At 39.9% G+C, this 11,131-nt stretch overlaps 1 non-coding gene across 1 annotated transcript; it reads left to right on the forward strand.

Annotated features, from left to right (window-relative positions):
• Positions 1 to 8,741: 8,741 nt before the first annotated feature.
• Positions 8,742 to 8,814, forward strand: TRNAW-CCA. The gene has a single exon. It is a non-coding gene; the product is annotated as a tRNA-Trp (tRNA).
• Positions 8,815 to 11,131: the final 2,317 nt, after the last annotated feature.

The following is an 11,131-nucleotide window of genomic DNA, read 5'->3' on the forward strand; positions in this document are numbered from 1 at the left end:
CTGAACTCAAAAGTTCTCTGGAAGACTCCAGGCATCTCCACTTCCTCCAGGGAAAAAAAGGACTCGGTGAGCCCAAGGTGCCACCACAGCCCCTAGCAAGGAGGCCAGGAGAGCAAGGAGGTCTATCCTTCCAGAGTCCTGGGCTATTTTAGGTTTAATATTTAGAGAGATATACTTGCTATGCCTTTGATGTTTGTGAAGGCATTTCCCATACTCTTGTAGCCTGAGGCCATCACAAAGTTCAAAGGATGGAGTCGATTTATTGACTCAGACATCAGGAGGGTCTTTATATTCAGCTCCGGATATTCATTTTTAAGGGAAAAATGAAATGTTTTGCTTTTTAACCAAGATAAAGTAGAAGCTGTGCAGATTTCTGAGACCCTGGGGTTTGGCGATGAAGTGAAAGCAGTTCTTGGAATGTTTAACTACTTCCACATCTTCATGTGGTTATGTGGAGTAACCACAGAAGCACGAGGAAGGCCACCAGACCCACGAGTGTCTGCCCAGATGTCTGAGTTTCTGCCACTTGAAAATGCCCCCTATGGAAAGACAATATGGTTCTGGAGACAAAGGGATGTCAAAAGACAGAGGGATGAATTTCATCCCTGCAGCTTGCTGGCTGTGTCCGCTGGGCCTCCTGGGTCTGGTTTCCTCACCTGGAAAACAGAGAGTGATGACAATACTTGCACACGGAACTGCCTTATGTGCATATGAAAGTGCATATTAAAAAAAAATTTAAAAAAAAAAGAAAGTGCATATTAAAGCATTTTGGGAATGACGGGAAAGCAATTCAGCTATTTGTTAGCCGTCTGTTAGAATGTTATCCTTGATATTAACAGCAGTTCTGAAAAGAGCCGGGTTCTCATTATTCCTCTTTCACAGAAAAGAAAACCGAGGCCCACAGAGCTTATTAACCCATTCTTTGTAACCCTGCTAGATCTTGTGGGTTTTCCTGCTGCCAATGTTACTGATAATTCTCATAATTTCTGAGAATTACCCATAAGATAACAAATGTCACCATTCTAGTTACCTTGAGTTTTTTTTTCAGCCCTTACCTCTCTGACTTAAACTCATTTTTCTCAACTTTTATGGATAATAGAACCAAAAGAATCATATAAAATCACTTCTGCATCTACTATGAAGGTACCATTTAATGTATTGTTTATTATGTCATTAAAAGACTCATATACTGTATCAGGTAATAAATTCCTTGAAGAATGTCATGTCAGGAAATAAATTTTTACTGCTTTAATAACTGATATCCTTTCTTCTAACAGATAATAAGAGCATTTCAATCTATCACATTTTCTCTTTTGTCTCTGCCACTGAAAAGTATCTAAACCACACAGATATGCTGTTGATACTGTGTATAAAATAGATAACTAATGAGAATCTACTGTATAGCTCAGGAAACTCTACTCAGTGCTCTGTGGTGACCTAAAAAGGTAGGAAATACAAAAGAGAGGGGATATATGTAGACATATAGCTGATTTACTTTGCAATACAGTAGAAACAAATTCAGCATTGTAAAGTAACTGTACCTCAATAAAAATTAATTTTAAAAAAAGATGGCATTTAAGCCCCAAATTATACCTGCCATTTTGAGTCACATTTTTCTGTAAAAATCTTCCTATGCGAATAAAAATTTGTCTTTTCTCTTGCTAAAATAAGTAAATAAATAAAAATTTTAAATAAAATATTTTAAAATTACAAACAAAACCAAAACAATGTCTACTGCTGCTGCTGCTAAGTCGCTTCAGTTGTGTCCGACTCTGTGCGACCCCAGAGACGGCAGCCCACCAGGCTCCTCCGTCCCTGGGATTCTTCAGGCAAGAACACTGGAGTGGGTTGCCATTTCCTTCTCCAATGCAGGAAAGTGAAAAGTGAAAGTGAAGTCACTCAGTCGGGTCCAACTCCTAGCGACCCCATGGACTGCAGCCTACCAGGCTCCTCCATACATGGGATTTTCTAGGCAAGAGTAGTGGAGTGGGTTGCCATTGCCTTCTCCAAAACAATATCTAAACCAAATTAAATCTACACTTTTTTCATATTTCATCATTAAATTTTTTTATTCATTAACCAAGTATTTAATCTGATAAATGCATACCTTCTGTCCTAGGCATTGTGCTGAGGGCTAAGAATACAGCAATGAAAGATATATATATATATATACATGTATATATATGTAAATTTCTTCTCTCTTAGAGGTTGTATTTTGCAGAGAATATACATCAATAATATTAACAATAAACATACATAGTACAAAAAATACTGATAAATACTATTCAGAAATAGTGGGGAAAATATATACATATTAGAAGAATATATAAATAATGGGAAATATATTTGTGGGAATAAATATGCACACGTATATTATCTATGTGTATATATAATATACATGTACAGTATGTATACATATATTACATTTATATAAATTTTTTCTCTCAGAGCTTGTATTTTGTGGAGAATATACATCAATAATGAACATATATAGTACATAAAATACTGATCAATACTACCCAGGAAAAGTGCAGAGAAGAGAAAAAAGTCTTCAGAATGGAGGAGGGGAGGTGATAGGTTGCCATTTTAACAGGGTGTCAGGAAAGTTTTCATAAAAGCAGTGAACTTCTCCCATTGCCAACTATATCCTAGCCAGTTTAGATCAGACCAAGCTTCTCCTAAAAGACAGCAGAAAAAAAAAACAGATAATTATTTTTAAAGTATTCTGTTTGAAGGAATTAGCGACCTACTTAGCTTGAAGGGCTACGATTCGAGAGAGAAGAGAATAACAGAAAAGTGAGCCCTACATTCTGTCTCTGCTTGAGATATTTAGTCATTAGTAAATGATGACCAAGAGGCAAAGAAACCAAGAAAAAACTGTGCTGAGAGTTCAGTCATATCAAGGGCTAAAGAGAAAATATTGTAGTTCAAAACATGCCAAGGAGGAGGGCCATAGTATATACCACAGGTTTTCAGTTGGGGCCCCTGAAGTTCTGCTTCCTGGGAATAGACATACTGGAAATTTGCCAGCTTCTGCAAAGACTGAAGACACTGCTTCCACTCAGCTCAGTATCAGATTGGTTTAAGTGAAAGTGAAAGTGAAGTGGCTCAGTCGTGTCCAACTCTATGCGACCCCATGGACGGTACCCTACCAGGCTCTGAGATCCATGGGATTTTCCAGGCAAGAATACTGGAGTAGGCTGCCATTTCCTTCTCCAGGGGATCTTCCCAACCCAGGGATCGAACCTGGGTCTTCTGCATTGCAGACAGACACTTTACCGTCTGAGCCACTAGAGTGATCCTATAGCCACTATCCTATCCTATCAGATTGGTTTACTACCATCTTAATCCCTAAGTACTTGAAAGATGAAGATAATTTCCTCCCAGAGTCTCATGAAGGTTCTTGAATTTTTTCACACACAATAGCTGGAATTCAGTGAAATTTACCAAGCATATTAGGAGATAGAACCAAAAGCACTAAAAAAAAAAAGCAGCCAATAGTAACAGACCCCCAAAAGATCCAAAATTAAATTTTAAATAGCTGAAAATAAGTGACCAGGCAGGAAATTTGACCAGAAAACTGGAAAGTAGTTAAAAAAATAATTAAATAGAAGTACTAATATTTAAAATATGGTGTCTGGATTTAAGAACATAATAGATTGATTTAACAGAAAACTAGGGAGAGAAGAACAAAGGAGTAATGAACTACAAGACAGGTCAATAGAAAATATTCAGACTAAACGATGCTGAGACCAAAGGGTGAAAAAAAAAAACGCAGAAAAAAAGAGTAGAATACATCTGACACATGACCAAAAGATTTCACAGCAATTAAAGTCCCAGAAAGAAAGGACAGAAAAAATTGGTTAAGGACAGTATTTGAGAAGATAGTGGCTGTGGACTTTCCACCACTAATGAGCTAAGGAAACAAATCAAGCCACTGATTCTTGAGCAAACACCTGAGATAGCTGAGGGTGAACTCATGAAGGTATCTAGGGAAAGTATACTCTGGGCATAGGATGTAGCAAGTGCAAACCTAAATGAAGTCAAAGAGGTGAAGATCAGGTACAGTCGAACCCTTTAACATATTTAGCTTTTATTTAATATGACATATATATATATAAGTCACTCAGTCGTGTCTGACTCTCTGTGACCCCATGGACTGTAGCCTGCCATGCTCCTCTGTCCATTGGATTTTCCAGGCAAGGGTACTGGAGTGGGTTGCCATTTCCTTCTCCAGGGGGTCTTCCTGACACAGGGATCGAACCTAGGTCTCCCACACTGCAGGCAGACACTTTACCATCTGAGCTACCAGGGAAGCCCATGGTAAACTCCCTTTCTCAAAAGAAAAAAGAAGCCATAATCTGACTTATCTCTGAAAAGTCAACCACCATGAAGAGAACAAGTTCCTTATTATTCCTCACGTTAGTTTTCTATCATTGCATAACAGCTGGCTCAAATTAAGTGGCTTAAAATAACACACCTTTATTATCTCAAAGTTTTGTAGGTCAGAATTTCAGGCAGGCTCATTTAGGCTTTCTGCCCGGGGTCTCAGAGGGCTGAAATCAAGGCATGGGTCAGACTGAGATTTTATCTGGACACTCTAGGAATGCATTTGCTCCCAAGGCTTTTCAGATTATTGGCTGATTCAGATCCTTGTGGTTGTAGGACTGAGATACTCATTTACTTGCTGGCTGACTCTCAGTTCCTAAGAGCTGAAGGCATCCCTTGCTTTTTGCCCCCTCTATCTTCAAAGTGAGAAATGGCACAGCCTATTCCCCTCATGTTTTAATCTCTGAATGTCTCTTCTGCCATAGCAGAAGAAAACTTCCTGCTTTTAAAAGACCTAATTGATTTAGTAAGGCCACCCAATTAATACCCATATCTTAAGGTCAACTGATTTGAGACATTAATTATATCTGCAAAAGCCCTTCACAACCGTACCTAAATTAATGTTCGGTTGAATAACCAGAGACTGAAACTTTGAGAGGACATCTTTAGAATTCTGCTCACATTTCTAGTTTTCAAATGAGCAAAATGAGACACAGGGAGGTTGTGACCTGTCTAATATCACATTATAATTATAATTGCTATTGCTTTTTTGTTTCTGGCCAAAATATTAATGGACTAGGTAGGGAAAGACGGCAGGAGAAAGGAATCCAGTTAGAGTTCTATTACAACCATTCAGGCCAAAGATGAATGTGGTGTCACTGAGAGTAGTAATAGTAGAGTTTATAAGGAGCAATTAGTTCTGGATAGATATTGAATATGTAGTAAATAAGAGCTGATGATGGATTGGATGTGGAATCTGAAAGGAGGTGCCAAGATGACTCCAAGATTTTTGGTCTGAACAAAAAGAAGGACTTTTAGTGAGAATGTATTTACTAAGTTTGGGAAGTCTGCAGGATGAACAGGTTTGTTGGGGGAAGATCTGGTTTTAGACATGTTAAATTAAGATGTCTCAGGCATTCAAATGAGATGTCTAGTAGTGTATAAATTTGGAGTTCAGGGGATGTTGTCAGTGGATAGATGATATTTAAAACTCTGAGACTAGACAAAATCACAAAAGGAATATAAGTATCATTAAAGAAGAAAACAGCTCCAGAAACTGAGCCCAGGATATTCAATATTTAAAGGTCAGGAAAAGAAAAGGAACTCTCAAAAGGTAATAAAGAAGGAGCAGCCACTTATGTAAGCGGAAATTCAAGAAAGTATGGTGAGTCAGAAAGAGAAAAACAAATATTGCATATTAATGCATCTTTGTGGAATCTAGAAAAATGGTACTGGTGAACCTATTTGCAGGGAAGGAATGGAGACGCAAATGTAGATAATGGACTTGTGGACACAGCAGGGGAAGGAGAGGGTGGGACGAACTGAGAAAGCAGCAAGACCTTTATACACTGTCGTGTGTGAAATAGAGAGCTAGTGGGAAGCTACCATTCACTGTAACACAGGGAGCCCAGCCTGGCACTCTGTGATGACCTAGAGGGGTGGGATGGGGGGAGGCGAGAGGGCTCACCAGGAAGAGGACATGTATATAATTGTGACCAATTCATGTTGTTGTTCAGCAGAAACAAACACAACATTGTAAAGCAATTTTCCTCCAATTAAAAATTTTAAAAAAAGAAAGTATGGTTCCCCAGAAGCCAAGTTAAAGTATTTTACTAAAGAAGGAGTGGGAAGTCATTTGGGTGAAAAGATGCTGAAAGGTAAAATAAGATAAGAATTCAGAACTATCCATCTTATTTAACAACACAGAGATTATTGGAAACCTTAAAAAAAAATTTTTTTTAATGGCTGAGTAATACTCCATTGTGTATATGTACCACAGCTTTCTTATCCCTTCATCTGCTGATGGACATCTAGGTTGCTTCCATGTGCTGGCTATTATAAACAGTGCTGCGATGAACATTGGGGTACACGTGTCTCTTTCAATTCTGGTTTCCTCGGTGTGTATGCCCAACACTGGGATTGCTGGGTCATAAGGCAGTTCTATTTCCAGTTTTCTAAGGAATCTCCACACTGTTCTCCATAGTGGCTGTACTAGTTTGCATTCCCACCAACACTGGGATGACCCAGAGGGATGGTACAGGGAGGGAGGCGGGAAGGGGCTTCAGGATGGGGAACATGTGTATACAACGTGGTGGATTCATGTTGATGTATGGCAAAACCAATACAATATTGTAAAGTAATTAACCTCCAATTAAAATAAATAAATTTATATTAAAAAAAATTTTTTTATATAGGGATGAGGGTACAAGCCTTACTGGAGTAAGTTCCAAGAAATAATGGAGAGAGATACTTTGGTGAACATGAATATAGACATCTCCTTTTCATTGATTTGTTGTTAAAAAACAAAAACAATCAGAGAATTTAGGCCTAAGATATATAAAAGCTGGAAAGAGCATCACTTCAATCCTAACAACAAGAATAAGTGGGATAACATACAAAATTATGGCTTTCTTGAACCCATCAGACAGCTGAGGTCACAAGACTAACAAGTGACGTGAAATTCAAGGAAAGACAGACCTGGAAACCCGGCTCACCTGTGGCAGACCGCAGAAGACAGAGATGCTGGGCCCGCTGCATGCGTGCTAAGTATCTTTAGCCGCGTCTGACTCTTTGCAACCTTCTGGACCGTAGCCCACCAGGCTCCTTGTTCCATGGGATTCTCCAGGCGTGAACACTGGAGTGGGTTGCCATGCCCTCCTGCAGGAGATCTTCCCGCTCCAGGAATCGAACCCGTGTCTCCGGCATCTCCTGCCCTGGCAGGCGGGTTCTTCACCACTAGCGCCACCTGGGAACTCAGGCACCATACAGGCAGCTAAAAGAGCCAACAAACTGCTCCAGGCTGGATGTGGGCTAGTGTGAGAGTGGAAGACCCAAAAGTGGAACTGCTGGGTCAAGTTCAGCTCTGTGCAGTTCTGTTTTTAATTTTTTGAGGAACTCTCCATACCCTTTTCCATAGTGGCTGCACCAATTTACATTCCCAAGAACAGTGCACAAGGGTTCCCTTCTCTCCACACCCTTTCCAGCACTTGTTATTTGTTGTCTTTTTGGTAAGTCATTCTGACAGGTGTCAGGTGGTATTTCATTGTGCTTTTGATTTGCATTTTCCTGATAATAAAGGAGGTTGAGCATCTTTGCAAGCGCCTGTTGGCCATTTTTCTGTCTTCTTTAGAAAAACATCTATTCAAATGCTCTGCCTATTTTGTAATCTGATTTTGATTTTTTGCTATTAAGTTGTCTGGGGCTTTCATACATTTTGGACATTAACACCTTATCATATATATAATTTTCATTATTTTCTCCTATTCAGTAGGTTTTTTTCCCCTATCCAGTATATTTACTTTAATCTCATTACTGTCTAAGAAACTTTCATTTTAAACCATCTTAAATTTTTTGGTGAAGGAGGAAAATTGGAATACATAAATATATTATTTTTCAGTTTAACGACTCTCACTTCAAGTTCTGGTAAAACTTAGCATGGATAAGGTAATTTGGGTAAAGGAGAGAGAGGAACCAGATTTTGAAAGCAAGTTACTCCCTCAGAATGTAGACTCATTCTGTAGGTGAAAGGAAGGCGTGCATTACAGGATCCTGGACAACCAGGAAGAAGTTAAAAATCTCCAGGTTCCTATTCAGCAAACAGCCATTGGGTTTCTGCCATCCTGCCAGACGCAATAAACTAGCACAGACCTTGCTCACTGGGTAAGGAATTTAAGAGCAAAAAACTGCCCTGAAAGGGACAAAATCTCTCTTTACCTATTTGTTAGCTGAAAAATTGGGGCAAACATACATGCTTTCCTACCTCACAAGGCCTTTCTGAAATCATTTGACAATATAAAAAGCAAAGCCTTGCACAGAAATTAGATATTTTATGGGATTAAATGCCAGCTAAATCTACTTCCGACCCTGACTCCTTGGTTTCCATGATTATATGAGAATAGGTGATCAGACTGAAAACAGCCTTTGTATATGAGTATGATTTTCAGGTTATCTGGAGAGGATGAACAATCCCTTTGCTCAGATCTTCCTGTGGGCTGACTACAATTTCTCATTTATGTGTCAACCCAAATGCCAACCCCTTAGAGAGGCTTTCCTGAATTACCCAGTCTAAAATATCCCCTACCCCAACCATTTTTATCTTCATAAAAATTTATCTCTATATAAATGCCGCATTTGTAACTGTTTCTTATTTATGCCTGTATACCTCTCCTGTTATAAAGACAGCTCCAGGGGCTTCCTTGGTGGTCTGGTGGATAAGACTCTGAACTCCAAATGCAGGGGGCCCAGGTTCGATCCCTGGTCAGGGAACTAGATCCACATGCTATAACCAAGAGTTCACATGCTGCAGCTAAAGATCTTGCATGCTGCAATTAACACCAGAGAAGCCAAATAAAAAAAAAATAAGTAGATAAGTATTTTTTTAAAAAAGAGAAGAAGAACGAACAAAAACTCCATGCAAGCAGGACATTTGTCTGCCTTCCTCACCTCAGTGAGTGAATAAATGAATGAGAAAATGAATTAAAAGACAAGAGCACAGGCTTTGGAGTAAGACCCACCTATATTCAAACCTGGATAAACCTGGGGGAGTTAACTGAACTTTCATTAGCCCCAGTTTCCTTATTGGGAAATGCAAATAACAATTCTTCCCTGAAGGTTATTGCAAAGATGAAAACAAGTGCAATCAGGATGTGTAAAATATCTGATATTCTTAACAAATAACAGCTCCAGCTTCAATTATGAGGAGATACCCAGTTGGCCAAAGGAAAGGAAATCAAAAAGGAGCTTCAGTCACGCATTCTCATCTGGAAGCAGACTCGCAGCGGTTCCAGACGAGCCCATGGGACAGTGGGGTTCCATAGAGCAGCTGTGCTGCAGCCAGCTGTCTCACCAGCTCCTTGCCCTTTCCTTTCTGCGAGTGACTGAGACTCCACCTGTGGGCCTTCCTGCCTGTTGCATGTCTCAGTATGCCCAGACTGCTGGACCATTCTCCTCCTCCTCCTTCCTGCCGGGCAGGGGGGCTCATCTTACAGGCTCTTGATTAGAGACCCACACCATCCGGTGTAGTACCCACTGCTCACGTGTCACTGGTGAGCACCTGAAATGTAGCCAGTGCCACTGATGAATCACATTTTTTTGTTCTAATTAATTTAAATAGAAATTATAAAAGTGATCTTCAATTCAGCTGTTGGAAAATTTGTAAGGATGTTTGAAATAACCCAGTTTGTGAATCCACTCTTTCTATAGCAAGTTTCAGGAAATTTAAGTAAAACTCAAGTCATTCCAATGAAAAGTTAAGAGTCCAAAGAGAGATGTGCTAAATGTGTTAAAATACACACATTTCAAAGGCTTAGTCTAAAAAGAGAATATAGAGCTTCTGGGCTGGTGAACACGTGGAGATTCAGGGAGAGTGACGCACTCAGAGGTTGGAGAGCATCAAAGCTCCCTGCCCTGCCCGCATACACTGGCCAGTGAATCTCTTCTATCTGCTGTTCCCAAGTTATATCTTTTACAGTACATCAGTCATCTAGTACGAAAAATGTTTCTCTGAGTTTGGTGACCCGCTCTAGCAAATTAATCCAACATAAGGGGTTGTTGGAACCTCGACTCTACAGCCGCGCCATCAGAAGCACAGGTAATAATTCTGGACTTGCTATTAGTATCCGATGTGGAGGCTAGGGAGGGGTGACAGTCTTGCAGGCTAAGCCCTTAATCTGGGGGATCTGATGCTATCTCCCGGAAGGCAGTGTCAGAATTGAGTTGAATTGTAAGACATTCAGCTGGAGTCAGAAAACTGCTTGGTGTTGGAGGAGGTGGGTGGAGGCTGTACACCTTGTATTTAAAATCATGAACATTGTAATTGCAAAATGTTAGAACACTTTAACACATAGAATGTTTGAGATAAGTCTGGTATATCCATATGATGAAGGGCTCTGAAGCTGCAATTAAGAATAAGAAATCTTTCGGAATTCCCTGGTGGGTCAGTGGTTAGGACTTTGAGCTTTCACAGTTGCGGGCCCAGGTTTAATCCCTGGTCAGGGGAACTAAGATCCCGCAAGCTGAGTAGCATGGCCAAAAAAAAAAAAAAAAAGAATGAAGAATCTTTGTGTTCCAATATGGAGAGATTTCCAGGACGTACTTTAAAGTCAAAATTAGCCAAGTGCCAAAGATTATCTATAACGTGGTCCCTTCCAATAGGAGAGGAAGGAATTTCTTTTTTTTAAGTTTCTACAGTGTTGTGCAAATTTCTGACGTACAGCAAGGCAAATCAGCCACAATTAAACAAACATCCCCTCCCTCCCTAGCTTCTCTCCCCTCCCCCATCCCATCCCTCCAGGTCATTCTTTAAAAGCATATCTGCTCATTTTTGAAAAAGGATAGGATGAGGACAGGAAAAATTAACCAGAAACTACTAAGGGAACGGACCAAAACAGAGTCTAAAGACTGCTGGACTAGGAGCTGAGTAGTAGGGAGTGGGGAGGAGGCAGACACTTCTGTCTGTCTACCTCTTAGTACAGCTCACGACTTATAGGAGCATGCCAAATAACGAAAATCAACCACAATGGAGATACCCCTCCCCAAAAAAGGGAATGTAAAGTATCTTAAAATGAATTTTGCCTGTTTCTTT

This window comes from Oryx dammah, unplaced genomic scaffold, assembly GCF_014754425.2.
Source record: "Oryx dammah isolate SB20612 unplaced genomic scaffold, SCBI_Odam_1.1 HiC_scaffold_19, whole genome shotgun sequence".
Classification (NCBI taxonomy): Eukaryota; Metazoa; Chordata; class Mammalia; order Artiodactyla; family Bovidae; genus Oryx; species Oryx dammah.